Source organism: Anomaloglossus baeobatrachus, unplaced genomic scaffold (genome assembly GCF_048569485.1).
Source record: "Anomaloglossus baeobatrachus isolate aAnoBae1 unplaced genomic scaffold, aAnoBae1.hap1 Scaffold_198, whole genome shotgun sequence".
In the NCBI taxonomy this organism is placed as follows: domain Eukaryota; kingdom Metazoa; phylum Chordata; class Amphibia; order Anura; family Aromobatidae; genus Anomaloglossus; species Anomaloglossus baeobatrachus.
This window is the reverse complement of record NW_027441968.1, coordinates 247,624-266,000: the sequence shown is the minus strand read 5'-3', so window position 1 is coordinate 266,000 and position 18,377 is coordinate 247,624. Positions and strand designations below refer to the sequence as shown.

Sequence of the window (18,377 nt, the reverse complement as noted above, 5' to 3'; positions counted from 1 at the left end):
GGATTTTGCACTGACCACAATCAGTTCCTTTCCTATGCTTTGTATCAAGTTAGTTGGGCCTCGCCTTTGCTAATTCTATTTTTCCTATCTGAGTGTTGTGCTGTTCACTGTAATCTTTATATGTGGGGGCTACCTATTCCTTTGGGGACTACTCTGAGGCAAGATAGATTTCCTCATTTCATTCTGTGAGGCGTTGCTAGTTTCTCAGGCTGTGACGTGGTGTCTAGGTTTCTAGGAACGCTCCACGGCTACTTTTAGTGTTGTCTGATAGTCAGGGGATTGCGGTCAGTCCAGTTTCCAACTACTCCTGTTTCTTGGTGTTTTTTTTACCAATGAGTGTTTTTTGTAATCTTCCATGGTTACCGGATCATAACAATATAGCAAGTCCGAAGATGGCCACCATTAAGTGGGGAGTCATGTAGGGGTCAGCTCCTGCAAATGATTGATTTACATTGTGACTTTGAGATATTGCTCCTCTTTGGTCTGTGTGGACTTGGAGTAGTCCAACCACCCTGCAGTTTGATTTGTGTTGGTTTATGCAGGGGTGTTGTTTAGTTTGGGGAGCAGAAAGAGCGACAGAGTCGGAAGTGAGGAGGGTGAGCATGGTAGCCTGTGGTGGGAAGACTGTCCAGAAGGGGGGAAGGAAAATGGTTGTTTCAGCCCACCCTGATCCAAGGTAGAAGGTCTGAGGGTAATGAACTTTGAGCAGGGCACGGATATCTGGATGTCGGGATCCAGTTGAAAGGAGTGTTAGTATTTTTTTTGAATAATGTTATTTGGTCCACAGATAGTTGTTTATTACATTAATAGACTATTTATATACAGGATCATAATGATGAGCAAAGAAATGTCCTTTAAGGACAATGACTATTTAGTGAAATATAGAGACAGAGTAATAAAGCCGCAGCGTGTTCCTCCAATCCGGATAATATAGACGGGCGTGTTACTGAGACATGAAGATGAGGGTAAGGTGTGGTGGGATCTCACTGCCTCACCGAGTGCGTCTTACAAAGCGTCCATCTGCAAGATATGGGGAAGATTGTGAAGAGCGTGGGATAATATCCTTCCAGAATGCTCAACAGAACTTGTGCAACCTATAGCCAGGAACGGGAGAAGAAATAGAACCAGCATTAACTGAGTGTGGTGGGAGGTAGCGACCACCTATATTGGAAATGGCCACTGTGTATCTCAGTGGAGGAGGTCATCTGCAATATAAAACCTGAAATGTTTACTATGGGACTTGTGGTTCCACAAGTCTTCTTAAATGTATTATGGGCCAGGTATACGAATTGTCAGAGTGCTGGGCGGCTCTGGCTATTCACATACCTGCACCCTTGGGTGTGTCTAGTGTGATATATGAGACTGGTTATTTGGTCACATGGTCTCTGTGTGCTTGGAAGCCATTTACTTCCTGGCGGCCCCCGGTGTGCAGACCATGTGGGTGAGAGACGACTGCAGGTTTCCCCCGAAGAGACAATGGTTAGGGGGTGAAGTGTATGGATCCTGTGGTTGCTCTACACTTGGGAAGCTGGAGTCCTCCTGGGGATCTAGACTGACAGAAGTCAGTGTCTGAGAGCAACATAGATAAGGATGGTTGACCTCGGGGAGATCAACATCCAACACCGCGGAGACACCATTACCTGTTTCTCAACCCAGTGACATTAGAACAAGGCCCCCTGGGAAAATATGCAAAATAAGAAAGCTGCGGAGACACCATCACATGTTTCTCAACGCTGGCAGGAAACTAGCCAGGTCTTTCACCGGGAAGGAAAAACCACAGGAAGGGCAGTCTCCAGTTAAGGAAACCAAAACATGGTATCCATCCACAGACAGCTGTTTCGGGGTATTTGCCCCTCATCAGTGTGGAGTAGGAAACTGGCTAGTGGGAGCAATGCCTAGTAGAAGACTACATAGGTAAGGATGGTTGACCTCGGGGAGATCAACATCCAACACCGCGGAGACACCATCACGTGTTTCTCAACGCAGTGACACTAGAACAAGGCCCCCTGGGAAAATATGCAAAACAGTGTCTGAGAGCAAGTCACAGATCGTGGTTGGTGATCCCAGTGAGGCCATTTTCCTAAGTGTCTGTTGGAGCCCAGCTCAAGCTCCAGAAAGGTAACCTCACACAAGTGGTTGTGTACTGACAGAGGTCAATGAGTGGACAGTGCAATACCACCACTGGGATACTGCTGCGGGGGATTGTATGCGAAGCTGTGCGGCCATACCTGCAGATGAAACGGACTGTATGTTACATAAAGCTGAAGGAAAGGTCATGCTTAGTGCATGGAAAGCGGTTTATGTTGTGTCTTAATAAAGTGCCCGGACTGTTTAAATAGAAAGCCATTACTCTGTGTGTGATGGTGGAATATGGGGGGTTGTGTATCATGTTGTGTTGGTTCGTATTTTAGGCGTGGTTCACTGTCCATTCTGTGTATTCCTTGTGTGTACATTGTATTGTCTGTAGGTAATCCCCCCTGTAGTGTCTCTGTCCCTAAGTCTGGGGGAGGGGGGCCTGGAATCTACCTAAACTCTCTGTTTTACATGGAGATTGGAGAGTTTGTTTGAGAACTTCTAGAGAGAAGGACTAAGATTGATCCTCTGGGGCAGAAGCTGCGGCTTCTCAGAGAGACCTGGACATTTATCGCTTACTGGACTATATTCGTGTTTCTGGACTATTTTTATCCTCTGTATGTTGGACTATGTTATGGACCGTTTGATTTGCTTGGAATAAATATTCTTTGGATTGTTCATCCATCTCTCGCTCTGTTTGTGTGATATTGGACAAGGACCCTGTCACAATTGGCGGCAGCGGTGGGTATCAACAGAGCACAACCCAATGGAGATCCACCCACAAAGTACAGAAACTGGACCACATCCAGTCTACAGGAGAGAGCCAGAGATCTGGCCCTGAGCTACCAGGGACTGAGTAAAGAGGCCTTAATTGATCTACTGGTGGGTGCGAACCAGATCACCTCCTCGCAGATGTCTAATGGACAATCACTGGAGACGGGGATCCCTGCCCCAAAAAGCCAGTGGTTGGTGTGGTATGAAGAAGAGATGGCGGTTCTGGGCCCTAGTGTATCTCAGCACTATAAGGAGGCGGCTGCTTGCCAAGCACAGAGGAGACAAGAAGCAATGGAGTCAGACAGAGGGAGTAATGTGAGTTGGAGTGTAAGCCCAGTGATCCGGGAGCCTGTACGGATCACCCGGGTGGACTTCAAGCCATTTGATGAGGCTTCCGGAGATGTGGAAGGGTTCTTCAAGGACTTTGAGCAGCAGTGTGCGGTGATGGGGGTTCCCCACTCTGGCTGGGTGCGTTTGTTAGTGGGATTCCTGAACGGAGCCTGGCAGAGGCTTATCCCACCATTGCCTCACAGCAGAACCGGGATTACACCATTGTAAAGGGGACTATCCTGGATTACCATGCCATCACCCCAGACTCACATAGGGCACAGTTCCGAGACCTCCCATGCACTACGGGGGGATCGTTTAGGATGTATGCCCATAAGATGTCCCAGGCATGTCGGAGATGGCTGGAAGAGGAAGACGCCTTCACTGTGGAGATGTTATACAGGTATTTCTTATAGAACAATTTCTGTACAAGTGTCCCTCAGAAATACGGGAGTGGGTCAGAGAGCGCACGTCATGCACCTTGGATGGAGCTGCTGCCCTGGATGATGAGGCCCTTCCTATCCAACCACAATGGAGATGGCTGGTGATCCAAATACGACGTGAGCCTAAAAAAAAAATTAATGAGCTTCCCTGTATTTTCATTGCCAGTCAAGGAAAACCAGGCAGATGGGGGTGCAACCCGTAGCTGCCCGCTTTATCTGCGCTGAGAATAAAAAATACCGCGGAGCGCTACGTCATTTTTTTAATTATTTATTTTTTCTACACTACTATATGTGTGAGGGACCCAACAGCCATTCAAAGACGCTGTCATGGGAATGGGTGTCTGTGATTGGCTGTCCTCAATTAGGGCCGATAAGGGGGCAGATACAATCTTGACCATATTCTCCCGAGTAGGATTTCCGAGGGAGATGCTTACCGACCAAGAGACTCAGTTCATGTCTCGTTTAATGCAGGTGCAGCATCTGGTATCAAGCTCCTATCGTATAGGAATTATGGATCAAGCTCCTATCGCCCACAGACCAATTGTCTGTGTGAGTGATTTATTGGTACCCTTAAGCAGATGCTTAAGATGCTGGTTGAGTCACATGAACGGGACAGGGACTGGTACTTCCCACATCTGCTCTTTGCTTACAGAGAGGTGCCATAGGCCTCAACGAGGTTCTCCCCCTTCGACCTCCTGTATGGCAGATGAGTCCTGAGGCCTGTTAGTCTAGTAAGGGAATCCTGGGAAGAGGAACTAAAACTCCCCAAAAGTGTCCGTTGTGGAGTATGTCATGCGACTCTGTGACAAAATGCAGTCAATGACGCGGCTGGTTCATGAGAATATGGTGCAGGACAAGGCCAGCGAGAAGCTGTGGTACGACCAACACACTCGTGAGCGGGTGTACGAAGTGGGTCAGAAGGTCTTAAGCGGGCTTTACACGCTACGATATCGCTAGCAATTGCTAGCGATATCGAGCGTGTAAGCACCCACCCCCTTCGTGTGTGCGATATTGTGTGATCACTGCCGCAGCGAACATTATCGCTACGGCAGCATCACACGCACTTACCTGGTCGGCAGCGTCGCTGTGACTGCCGAACAATCCCTCCCTCAAGGGGGAGGGATGTTTGGCAGCACAGCGACGTCACTGTGACGTCACTAAGTGGCCGGCCAATCAAAGCGGAGGGACGGAGATGAGTGGGACATAACATCCCGCCCACCTCCTCCCTTCCGCATTGCGCCGGCGGCAGGTAAGGAGACGTTCCTCGCTCCTGCGGTGTCATACACAGCGATGTGTGCTGCCGCAGGAACGAGGAACAACTTCGATAATTAACCATTACCGATTTTTGGTTTTGGCTCGACCTCTCCATGGTGAACGATTTTCACCATTTTTGAGGTCGCTTAAGGTCGCTGGTCAGTGTCACACGCTGCGATATCGTTAATGACGCCGGATGTGCGTCACTAACAACGTGACCCCGACGATAAAACATTAACGATATCGTAGCGTGTAAAGCCCCCTTTTAGTCCCAAAGACCCAGAACAAGCTTCAGGCGGTCTGGGAGGGTCCATACCTTGTGCATCAGCGCCTCAATGACGTAAACTACGTGGTCACCATTGACCAGACCAGGAAGAGGCAAAAAGGTCTTCCATGTCAACATGATAAAAGCTCACCATGACCAGGAAGCCTTCATCCTTCCTGTGTTAAGCCTTCCCAAGGAAGACAAAAGTGAAATCTTGGTGGACTTGCTCGCATCGGCCGTGGACGGAGGGTCTATTGAGGATGTGGAATTCAACCCGCAGCCATCCATGGACCAGAGGTCCCCGCTGGGGGAGGTGTTCTGGCCCTACCTGATGACCTTCATGGATGTCCCAGGATAGAAATTGCTAGCCACCTAGCTAGTCATCCACCTGTCCATCAGCCCCCATACCGTGTCTCCCTAGAGCAGACCTGGGCAAGGGGCGGCCCGCGGGCCACATCCGGCCCGCCTGCTCTCTGTGACCGGCCCGCCCGTCTTCAGCCGGTGCAGTGGAGCCGGGCTGCAGCATGCCGAGCACGGAGAGATCCTGTGCAGGTCCGCACAGTCAGTGCAGGCAGCGGAACACAGGAGTCTTTCCTCTGTTCCCTGCCGGCACTAATTGTCAGTGACACACACGCGCGCTCTGACGTTGTCAGTACTGCGCTGCGTGTGTCATTTCAAAAGTTCCCGCCGGGCAGGAGAAGAAGCAGCACAGCAGAGGAATAATTCATCCTGCATTGTAGGACCTGCGATGATGTCACGCCCATGTGACTGTGTGGGAGGAGACACAGGATGCCGGGCAGAAAGCAAAGCTACTGAATCCTGAAGGAGATATGGACACATGATGACTGGTAATAAGAAAAGAGGGGCCATGAGGGGGAGGGGGGCTGCAGGGTGAGGGGCATATGTGGGAACATGGAGTTGCAGGGTGAGTGCATATGTGGGAAGATGGAGCTGCAGGGTGAGTGCATATGTGGGAACATGGAGCTGCAGGGTGAGTGCATATGTGGGAAGATGGAGCTGCAGGGTGAGTGGTATATGAGGGAACATGGAGCTGCAAGGTGAGTGCATATGTGGGAACATGGAGCTGCAGGGTGAGTGGCATATGTGGGAACATGGAGCTGCAGGGTGAGTGGCATATGTGGGAAGATGGAGTTGCAGGGTGAGTGCATATGTGGGAAGATGGAGTTGCAGGGTGAGTGCATATGTGGGAAGATGGAGTTGCAGGGTGAGTGCATATGAGGGAAGATGGAGCTGCAGGGTGAGTGCATATGTGGGAACATGGAGCTGCAGGGTGAGTGCATATGTGGAAACATGGAGCTGCAGGGTGAGTGGCATATGAGGGAACATGGAGTTGCAGGGTGAGTGCATATGTGGGAACATGGAGCTGCAGGGTGAGTGCATATGTGGAAACATGGAGCTGCAGGGTGAGTGCATATGTGGGAACATGGAGCTGCAGGGTGAGTGCATATGTGGGAAGATGGAGTTGCAGGGTGAGTGGCATATGTGGGAAGATGGAGCTGCAGGGTGAGTGCATATGTGGGAACATGGAGCTGCAGGGTGAGTGCATATGTGGGAACATGGAGCTGCAGGGTGAGTGGCATATGTGGGAACATGGAGTTGCAGGGTGAGTGCATATGTGGGAACATGGAGCTGCAGGGTGAGTGCATATGTGGGAAGATGGAGTTGCAGGGTGAGTGCATATGTGGGAAGATGGAGCTGCAGGGTGAGCGGCATATGTGGGAACATGGAGCTGCAGGGTGAGTGCATATGTGGGAAGATGGAGCTGCAGGGTGAGTGCATATGTGGGAAGATGGAGCTGCAGGGTGAGTGCATATGTGGGAAGATGGAGCTGCAGGGTGAGTGCATATGTGGGAAGATGGAGTTGCAGGGTGAGTGCATATGTGGGAACATGGAGTTGCAGGGTGAGTGCATATGTGGGAAGATGGAGCTGCAGGGTGAGTGCATATGTGGGAACATGGAGTTGCAGGGTGAGTGCATATGTGGGAAGATGGAGCTGCAGGGTGAGTGCATATGTGGGAACATGGAGCTGCAGGGTGAGTGCACATGTGGGAAGATGGAGCTGCAGGGTGAGTGCATATGTGGGAACATGGAGCTGCAGGGTGAGTGGCATATGTGGGAACATGGAGTTGCAGGGTGAGTGCACATGTGGGAAGATGGAGCTGCAGGGTGAGTGGCATATGTGGGAACATGGAGCTGCAGGGTGAGTGCACATGTGGGAAGATGGAGCTGCAGGGTGAGTGCATATGTGGGAACATGGAGCTGCAGGGTGAGTGCACATGTGGGAATATGGAGTTGCAGGGTGAGTGCATATGTGGGAAGATGGAGCTGCAGGGTGAGTGCATATGTGGGAAGATGGAGCTGCAGGGTGAGTGCATATGTGGGAAGATGGAGCTGCAGGGTGAGTGCATATGTGGGAAGATGGAGCTGCAGGGTGAGTGCATATGTGGGAACATGGAGCTGCAGGGTGAGTGCATATGAGGGAAGATGGAGTTGCAGGGTGAGTGGCATATGTGGGAAGATGGAGCTGCAGGGTGAGTGCATATGTGGGAAGATGGAGCTGCAGGGTGAGTGGCATATGTGGGAACATGGAGCTGCAGGGTGAGTGGCATATGTGGGAACATGGAGCTGCAGGGTGAGTGCATATGTGGGAACATGGAGCTGCAGGGTGAGTGACATGTGGGAACATGGAGCTGCAGGGTGAGTGCATATGTGGGAACATGGAGCTGCAGGGTGAGTGGCATATGTGGGAACATGGAGCTGCAAGGTGAGTGGCATATGTGGGAACATGGAGCTGCAGGGTGAGTGCATATGTGGGAACATGGAGCTGCAGGGTGAGTGGCATATGTGGGAACATGGAGCTGCAGGGTGAGTGGCATATGTGGGAACATGGAGCTGCAGGGTGAGTGCATATGTGGGAACATGGAGCTGCAGGGTGAGTGCATATGTGGGAACATGGAGCTGCAAGGTGAGTGCATATGTGGGAACATGGAGCTGCAGGGTGAGTGCATATGTGGGAACATGGAGCTGCAGGGTGAGTGGCATATGTGGGAACATGGAGCTGCAGGGTGAGTGCATATGTGGGAACATGGAGCTGCAGGGTGAGTGGCATATGTGGGAAGATGGAGCTGCAGGGTGAGTGCATATGTGGGAACATGGAGCTGCAGGGTGAGTGCATATGTGGGAACATGGAGCTGCAGGGTGAGTGCATATGTGGGAACATGGAGCTGCAGGGTGAGTGGCATATGTGGGAACATGGAGCTGCAGGGTGAGTGGCATATGTGGGAACATGGAGCTGCAGGGTGAGTGGCATATGTGGGAAGATGGAGCTGCAGGGTGAGTGCATATGTGGGAAGATGGAGCTGCAGGGTGAGTGCATATGTGGGAAGATGGAGCTGCAGGGTGAGTGGCATATGTGGGAACATGGAGCTGCAGGGTGAGTGGCATATGTGGGAACATGGAGCTGCAGGGTGAGTGGCATATGTGGGAACATGGAGCTGCAAGGTGAGTGGCATATGTGGGAACATGGAGCTGCAGGGTGAGTGCATATGTGGGAACATGGAGCTGCAGGGTGAGTGGCATATGTGGGAACATGGAGCTGCAGGGTGAGTGGCATATGTGGGAACATGGAGCTGCAGGGTGAGTGCATATGTGGGAACATGGAGCTGCAGGGTGAGTGCATATGTGGGAACATGGAGCTGCAAGGTGAGTGCATATGTGGGAACATGGAGCTGCAGGGTGAGTGCATATGTGGGAACATGGAGCTGCAGGGTGAGTGGCATATGTGGGAACATGGAGCTGCAGGGTGAGTGCATATGTGGGAACATGGAGCTGCAGGGTGAGTGGCATATGTGGGAAGATGGAGCTGCAGGGTGAGTGCATATGTGGGAACATGGAGCTGCAGGGTGAGTGCATATGTGGGAACATGGAGCTGCAGGGTGAGTGCATATGTGGGAACATGGAGCTGCAGGGTGAGTGGCATATGTGGGAACATGGAGCTGCAGGGTGAGTGGCATATGTGGGAACATGGAGCTGCAGGGTGAGTGGCATATGTGGGAAGATGGAGCTGCAGGGTGAGTGCATATGTGGGAAGATGGAGCTGCAGGGTGAGTGCATATGTGGGAACATGGAGCTGCAGGGTGAGTGGCATATGTGGGAAGATGGAGCTGCAGGGTGAGTGGCATATGTGGGAAGATGGAGCTGCAGGGTGAGTGCATATGAGGGAAGATGGAGCTGCAGGGTGAGTGCATATGTGGGAAGATGGAGCTGCAGGGTGAGTGGCATATGTGGGAACATGGAGCTGCAGGGTGAGTGCATATGTGGGAAGATGGAGTTGCAGGGTGAGTGGCATATGTGGGAACATGGAGCTGCAGAGTGAGTGGCATATGTGGGAACATGGAGTTGCAGGGTGAGTGCATATGTGGGAAGATGGAGTTGCAGGGTGAGTGGCATATGTGGGAACATGGAGCTGCAGAGTGAGTGGCATATGTGGGAACATGGAGTTGCAGGGTGAGTGGCATATGTGGGAAGATGGAGCTGCAGGGTGAGTGCATATGTGGGAATATGGAGCTGCAGGGTGAGTGCATATGTGGGAAGATGGAGTTGCAGGGTGAGTGCATATGTGGGAAGATGGAGCTGCAGGGTGAGTGAATATGTGGGAAGATGGAGCTGCAGGGTGAGTGGTATATGAGGGAAGATGGAGTTGCAGGGTGAGTGCATATGTGGGAACATGGAGCTGCAGGGTGAGTGGCATATGTGGGAACATGGAGCTGCAGGGTGAGTGGCATATGTGGGAAGATGGAGCTGCAGGGTGAGTGCATATGAGGGAAGATGGAGCTGCAGGGTGAGTGCATATGTGGGAAGATGGAGCTGCAGGGTGAGTGCATATGTGGGAAGATGGAGTTGCAGGGTGAGTGCATATGAGGGAAGATGGAGTTGCAGGGTGAGTGGCATATGTGGGAAGATGGAGTTGCAGGGTGAGTGGCATATGAGGGCTGCAGACTGACAGAAGGATGTGAAGGGGTGCAGAATGTTTGAGAGGGGTAAGTTGGGGTACAGGCAGGGTGAAATATGTGGGCAGGGTGTGTGACATATGGGGGTGTAGTGTGTGTGATATGGGGGTGCAGGCTGTATGGGGAGCAGGGTGTGTGACATATGGGGGTGTAGTATAATACAGGTGTGCTATATAGGGGGTGTAGTGATGTAGTATATTACAGGTGTACTATATGGAGGTGTAGTATATTACAGGTGTGCTATCTGGAGGTGTAGTATATTACAGGTGTACTATATGGAGGTGTAGTATGTTACAGGTGTGCTATATGGAGGTGTATATTACAGGTGTATATAGGGGTGTAGTGATGTAGTATATTACAGGTGTATATAGGGGTGTAGTGATGTAGTATATTACAGGTGTGCTATATGGAGGTGTAGTATATTACAGGTGTGCTATATGGAGGTGTAGTATATTACAAGTGTAGTATATGGGGTGTAGTGATGTAGTATATTACAGGTGTATATAGGGGTGTAGTGATGTAGTATATTACAGGTGTGCTATATGGAGGTGTACTATATTACAGGTGTATATAGGGTGTAATGATGTAGTATATTACAGGTGTGCTATATGGAGGTGTAGTATATTACAGGTGTGCTATATGGAGGTGTAGTATATTACAGGTGTGCTCTATGGAGGTGTATATTACAGGTGTGCTCTATGGAGGTGTAGTATATTACAGGTGTGCTATCTGGAGGTGTAGTATATTACAGGTGTACTATATGGAGGTGTAGTATGTTACAGGTGTGCTATATGGAGGTGTATATTACAGGTGTATATAGGGGTGTAGTGATGTAGTATATTACAGGTGTATATAGGGGTGTAGTGATGTAGTATATTACAGGTGTGCTATATGGAGGTGTAGTATATTACAGGTGTGCTATATGGAGGTGTAGTATATTACAAGTGTAGTATATGGGGTGTAGTGATGTAGTATATTACAGGTGTATATAGGGGTGTAGTGATGTAGTATATTACAGGTGTGCTATATGGAGGTGTACTATATTACAGGTGTATATAGGGTGTAATGATGTAGTATATTACAGGTGTGCTATATGGAGGTGTAGTATATTACAGGTGTACTATATGGGGGTGTACTATATTACAGGTGTAGTATATGGGGTGTAGTGATGTAGTATATTACAGGTGTAGTATATAGGGGTGTAATGATGTAGTATATCGGAGGTGTATTATGTAGTGGTGTAGTATAATACAGGTGTATATGGGGGTGTAGTGTATTACAGGTATATGGAGGGAGTGTAGTATAATACAGGTGTATATGGGGGGTGTAGTATAATACAGGTGTAGTATATAGGGGTGTAGTGGTGTAGTTTATTACAGGTGTAGTATATGGAGGGGGTGTAGTGATGTAGTATATTGGGTAGAACTGAGGTAATTATATTAGTCCGGCCCTCTAAACCAATCCCAATTTCTCATGCGGCCCCATGGGAAAATTAATTGCCCACCCCTGCCCTAGAGGTATAAAAGGACATAAAAAGGGAGATATCCTGCTTCTCCCAGTCCGTCCTGTGCAAACTCAGTGCAGTATCATGGCCCCTGTTCCTGGGACTAATTCTACCAGTCTCCCGACCAGTCTGTTAAACGCTGTTCTCCTAAGGCTCTCTGCTCTCTTCTGGTGCCAAAACCGCTCTGACGTAAAACCCTTCTAAGGCCCTGTGCGCACTTACCGGATTTTGCCGCGGATTTTCTGCGGATTTGCTGCATGTTTCGCTGCAGAAAATGTTCATAACATCTCTGCAGTGAATCACCAGCAAAACCTATGGGAAAAAAAAATCCTGTGCGCACTAGGCGGATTTTAACAGCTGCATGTTTTGCTGTGGGATTCCCGCAGCAAAAACAATTGCATGTCAATTCATTTCCGCACGTCGCTGCGGGTTTTCACTCCATTGACTCCAATGTAATCGTGAAATCCTGCAGGGAATACGCAGGCAGCAAATTCTGTGCGGTTCACTGCGTTTTCCTGCGTTATTCCCTGCGGTATTTCGCGGTTTACCTCCGGTAATGTGCATCACTTGTCTGCGGTTTTGCAGGGAAGTGATGTCATTACAGGAAGAGGAAACCGTGCAGAGAGTAAACACACACATCACAGACACAGATAGACATCACAGACACAGACACATAGAACACAGACACAGACATATAGAACACACATAGAAAGCAAACGGAAATATAGAAAACAAAGAACGTGGGCTCCGCTGCATATTTACCTTCCAGCCGAGGTAAGCACACAGCGGCGGCCCGGTATTCTCAGGCTGGGGAGAGAGAGGGTTAATGTCCCCTGCCTCCCTCCCACCTCCCGCAGCCGAGAATATCAGCCGCAGCTGCCCCGGGACTGTCGCATCCATTATGCGGCAGCACCGGCGTGTCCCCGGCTCTTCTTGTTGCCGTGATGCAGTGGCAATCAAGGTAATGTAAGGAGTTAATGGCGGCGGATCACCGCCATTAACTCCAGGCTTGATCATGGCAGCGTCTATGTGACAGCTGACATGATCAACCCGTAAGTAAAGTGAAAAACACACACACCGAAAAATCCTTTATTTTAAATAAAACACAAATAAGCCTCGTTCACCCTTTTATTAACCCCTCCCGAAACAAAGCTCCGACGTAATCCACAGCTCCGGCGTCCTGCGATGCTTGCATCCAGCCGCGACTGACACAGACACTGCTGAATGCAGCCTCGCAGCGAGACAGCAAAGGTAACCATAGTTCATTTCCCACGGCCGGTAATGTGAACTCACTGCCGACCGTGAGAAATGCAGAGTGTGCTCACAGGGACTCTATCTATCCCTCTATCTATCCCTCTATCCATCTATCTAGCCATCTATCTATCTATCCCTCTATCTATCTATCTATCTATCTATCCCTCTATCCATCTATCTAGCCATCTATCTATCTATCCCTCTATCTATCTATCCCTCTATCTATCTATCTATCTATCCCTCTATCTAGCTATCCCTCTGTCTGTCTATCTATCTATTCTTCTATCTATTCTTCTGTCTATTTCTCTATCTCAGAATGAAATGACTTTTTTTTTTTCTTCAATGTGCTTTATTGCATTGAATGCAATAAAGCACATACCAACCCGTACGCGGCAAAACCGCGGCAATACCGCGAACAATACCGCGGTAAAACTGCAGCAAACCGCATGCGGTTTTCGGGTGCGGTTTGCCGCGGTTTTTTACCGCGGGTGCGGTAATCTTTGAATACCTGTGGAATTTTCTTGAGAAAATTCCATTTTCCAGTGCGCATAGGGCCTAAAGTGAAATTAAGGGTGTTCGCTCATTTCCCAGGCAGCCCCCACCCTTGGGATGACTCATCCTGCTCGGGAATTCTCCAGCCTGGCTTCCTGAGTAATGTAAGTGCTGGCTGGCTAACTAGGTGTTTATGTAAGTGTATTGTGTAAGTGAAAACCAGAGGTTAACCTCCTTCTTCCCGGGATCAGCATTACATCTTAAGACAAATGCAATATTCTGTGGCGACTGAAGCCTCAGGGGCGCCACATACAAACATACATGCAGACGTTGAGCACATACATACAGACATATATGTTGACACAGAGCACATTGTAACAAAGGTTTGCAGAACTTTGCCAACTGTCAAGGCTATGTCAGACTCCATTCACATTGCAGATTCTGATACTCCAATACTCTGTCCGATGGTTTCTCTGGTGTGTGGGATGAACACAGGCAGACGGAGGTGTCGACCTGCTGTGTACTGATTCATAAGCTTGGATAGCAAGAGTTAATCTCTGCTAGTCTGCTTGCTCCTTTGATCACATGTTGTGGGAAGGCCCATCACATCTGCTTCCCTCCGATTGATGCAGGTTGAATCCTTCCACCCATGTCAACTATTGTTTGTTCTATGTTGGTCTGCAAGGTCTGGTGTCCCAAACTGGTGAAAATTGTGCTTATTTGCTTGGTGCGGTTGTGGAGGTTACCCCTGTTGTTAGTTCCTTCCTGCTGTTTCATTCCTCCTACATATCTAACTGTCTTATCCTGTGTGTGCTGTGTGACGAAGTTTTGCTTTTTCCTTGTTTGTCTTTATCTGTGATTTTCATCACACTCATGTCCCGTCCCTCCCTGGGGGGAAAGAGAGGGGGAATCAGATTAGTAGTGGTCAGGAGTAGAGTTGAGCGCGGTTCGCGGTTCGAGGTTCTCCAGTTCTAGGCTCGAGTGATTTTGGGGGTTGTTCTAGATCGAACTAGAACTCGAGCTTTTTGCTAAAGCTTGATAGTTCTAGATACGTTCGAGAACGGTTCTAGCAGCAAAAAACCCAGCTAATTCCTAGCTGGCTTTCCGCTGTAATAGTGTAAGTCACTCTGTGACTCACACTATTATGAAATTTCAGTGTATAGTGTGCGGGAACAGCGCATTCAGATCACTGCTGTTTGGATAATGGCGATCGCCATTTTTTTTTTTTCCCTTGTCTTCCTTCCCTAAGCGCGCGCGTCTAGTGGGGCGGGCCAGCATGTCAGCCAATCCCAGACACACACACAGCTAAGTGGACTTTTAGCCAGAGAAGCAACGGCATGTGTGATAGGATGTCCATGTCACATGTCCCTGCATTATAAAACCGGACATTTTCCTCCAGGACGCCATTATCTGCCTTCTGCGTCCTTGGTGTCAGACATCACTGGCACAGTTCCTATCTCCGATACTGCTGTGTACGCTCCATACACAGCGCTGGACAGCTTAGGGATAGCACTTTCTATCAGTCCTTTTAAGGGCTCGTACCGGCAGGGTCAGAGAGCCATAGGTGACAGGTCCTGAAAACAGAGTTTAACAGCTACACAAGATGACAGCGTCTGTGTAGCTAAGGTCAGGGATTTCCTCGCTGCATTTCCCTATTAGGAGTGAATAGAAAGCGAGGCTTCCATTCCTCTACCCAGAGCCCCACAACCCTGCCACTGTACCCTCCTGCCCTTTGCACGCTCAAACTCATTGTTACTAAGCCATTATACTAGCAAACACTGAGTGAACTTAGTGGCATCCTAAACGTGGCTGTTGGACTTCTGTATCGTCCCACAAGTGCAAAGATATTTGCAGCACGTCTGCCTGCATTGCACACTCCAACTCATTATAACTAAGCCATTATACTAGCAAACACTGAGTGTACCTAGTGTCATCCTAAACGTGGCTGTTGGACTTCTGTATAGTCCCACTAGTGCACAGACATTTGCAGCACCTCTGCCTGCATTGCACACTCAAACTCATTGTTACTAAGCCATTATACTAGCAAACTGTGCTGCCAGTTTAAGGGCCGTAGTTGCATTGTCAGGGATAGTTATTGTTGTTTATTCTGCTGTTAATCAAGCTAGACCACCGCTGCAATCTACACCACCTCTCAATTTTTACTACCACATTTTCAGTGCACAATCTTGTCGCAATCAAAATGAGTGGCAAAATGACAGATGCTAGTGGAAAGGGGAAGAGGCGTGTTGGAAAAGGAAAAAAAAGGGTTTGTCCGTGGGGAAGGTGGCAAAGCTCCATTATCATCTGCTGAAGATAGACCATCTACCAGCAAAAGTAAGATGTCTACTACTTACCGTGGACAATCCGATGTGCTCCCTTTTTTACGGACACGGACAACTGGAACAAAGGTAGATGATGGCCAAAAAAGGAAAATGCTTGAATGGATCTCAAGTGGTCCAACAAGTGCCCTCTCCGCCACCTCAACTACCGCATCCAAAAAACACCAGTCCTCTGAGTTGTCATCCCAATCAAACTTGCTTTCTCCCAGCTCTGAAGTCTCCATCCGCCCTGCACAGTATGGTGGAACTCAGATGGCTGAGTCTGCAGAGCTGCTCAGTCACACTATAGCCTGGGAATCAGAGGTCTGCTCCCAAGCTACAGTGAGTACAGACCAGGAAATGGTCTGCAGTGATGCCCAGAACCTTTGTGACTCTGATTCAGGCCGTGAGGACCAAGTTTCTGAGCATAATGTTGACCCTTTTTTCACCAACTGTAACACCTGTTGTTATAGACAATGAGGAACATACTGATGATGATGAGACGCAGATACCAGATTGGGATGACAACTTAAATATTCGGTCAGGGCAAGAAGAGGCTCGGTCTGAGGGTGAGGGGAGTGCAAACACAACAATTGATGAGGAAGTTCTAGATCCCACCTACTGTCAACCCACAGTCAGGCACTCGAGGAGGTCAACAGAGGCGGTGGAGGAGGATGCAACTGATGACGAAGTTACCTTGCGCCTTCATGGACAGAGTCGGAGTACTGGTAGCACGTCTACAACTGCATCCTCAGCCACCACTCTGCCTCTGAGCACTAGTCGGGGTGGATCAACAGGTCGCATGCCCTCTAAGCCTTGCCTAGCCTGGTCCTTTTTTGACATAGCAAAAGATCGCCCAAATTATGTTATCTGTAAAATTTGTCATGATTCTGTTAGTAGAGGGCAAAACCTCAGCAGTTTGACAACTTCTTCCATGAATCGTCACATGAATAAATATCATATGTCCCGGTGGGAAGCTCACCGTGCTGCAATGCGGCCTAGCGGAGCGGACCATCCACCGCCTGCCCCTTCCAGTGCATCCGTGCGCTCTTTATCTTCTAGGACTGTGGGTTCAGCTGTCACACCTGGTTTTCCACGCACAACTTCCACCACTGTAACCGCAACAGGCAGTTTGCTTGGTAGGTCTTCAGTTGGTTTGGAAGGGGAAACAAGTGAGTGTGTACAGCTCTCTCAGACATCGATAGCACCAACGTTGGATGAAGGCAACATCATGTCTATGCCAGCACTTTCCTCACAAAGCTGCATTTTTCCAGGGACACCCTACTCACCACCGTCTACACACAGCAGCCAGATCTCTGTCCCTCAGATGTGGACAAATAAAAGGCCATTTCCTGCGACCCATGACAAAGCTAAGAGCTTGACTTTATCCCTCTGTAAGCTCTTGGCTACCGAAATGCTGCCTTTCCGCCTGGTGGACACACAGGATTTTAGAGACCTTATGTCTGTCGCTGTGCCCCAGTACCAGATGCCCAGTCGCCACTACTTCTCTAAGAAAGGTGTGCCCGCGCTACACCAGCATGTCGCACACAACATCACCGCTTCCTTGAGAAACTCTGTGTGTCAACAGGTGCATTTCACCACCGATACTTGGACCAGTAAGCATGGACAGGGACGTTACATGTCGCTGACTGGACACTAGGTAACTATGGTGATAGATGGTGAAGGGTCTGCTGCACAAGTCTTGCCGTCCCCACGACTTGTGTGTCAATCCTCTGTCTGTCCAAGTTCCGCCACTGCTTCTGCCTCCTCCACCTCATCTGGGTCCTCCACCTCCGCCCCAAGCCTGCCTGGTCAGGCCACCAGCGTTCTCACTGCGCAGAAGGAATCACGCACCCCTCATTACTATGCTGGCAGCAGAGCGCAACGGCATCAGGCGGTCTTTAGCTTGACATGTCTTGGGAATAAGAGTCACACAGCGGCTGAGTTGTGGGCAGCTCTGGAGACTGAGTTTGGTAAATGGTTGTCTCCACTCAACCTGCAGCCTGGTAAGGCCGTGTGCGACAATGCTGCAAACCTGGGTGCGGCCCTTCACCTGGGCAAGGTGACACACGTGCCTTGTATGGCTCACGTGTTGAACCTTGTTGTCCAGCAATTTTTAACACACTATCCCGTCCTAGATGGCCTTCTGACCAGGGCACGAAAACTGTCTGCTCACTTCCGCCGTTCAACCGCCGCAGCTGACCGACTTGCATCACTCCAGAAGTCTTTCGGCCTGCCGGTTCATCGCCTGAAATGCGATGTGGCGACACGCTGGAATTCGACTCTCCACATGTTACAGCGACTGTGGCAGCACCGCCGAGCCCTGTTGCAATACGTCATGACGTATAGCCTGGGCCAACGAGATGCAGAGGTGGTCTCAGATCAAGAACCTATGCACCCTTCTGCACAGTTTCGACATGGCGACGAATATGTTTAGCGCTGACAATGCCATTATCAGCATGACAATTCCAGTCATTTACATGCTGGAGCACACGCTCAACACTATTCGGAGTCAGGGGGTGGGACAACAGGAAGGGGAGGAACTACAGGAGGATTCATATGCGCAAGACACAACAACATCACCAAGGTCCAGACGTTCATCATCACCAACGCGGCAGTCATGGGACCATGGGGGACAGGGAT

At 49.7% G+C, this 18,377-nt stretch overlaps 1 protein-coding gene across 3 annotated transcripts in view; it reads left to right on the top strand.

The window, feature by feature from the left end:
- The first annotated feature begins 5,899 nt into the window (after positions 1–5,899).
- Positions 5,900–18,377, top strand: part of LOC142260821 (uncharacterized) — a 141,051-nt gene continuing 128,573 nt past the window's right edge. For all 3 annotated transcript variants that reach the window (XR_012728692.1, XR_012728693.1, XM_075332083.1), the window contains exon 1: positions 5,900–5,984. The gene's annotated coding sequence lies outside the window, so the exon portion shown is untranslated. The remainder of the gene's footprint in view (positions 5,985–18,377) is intronic.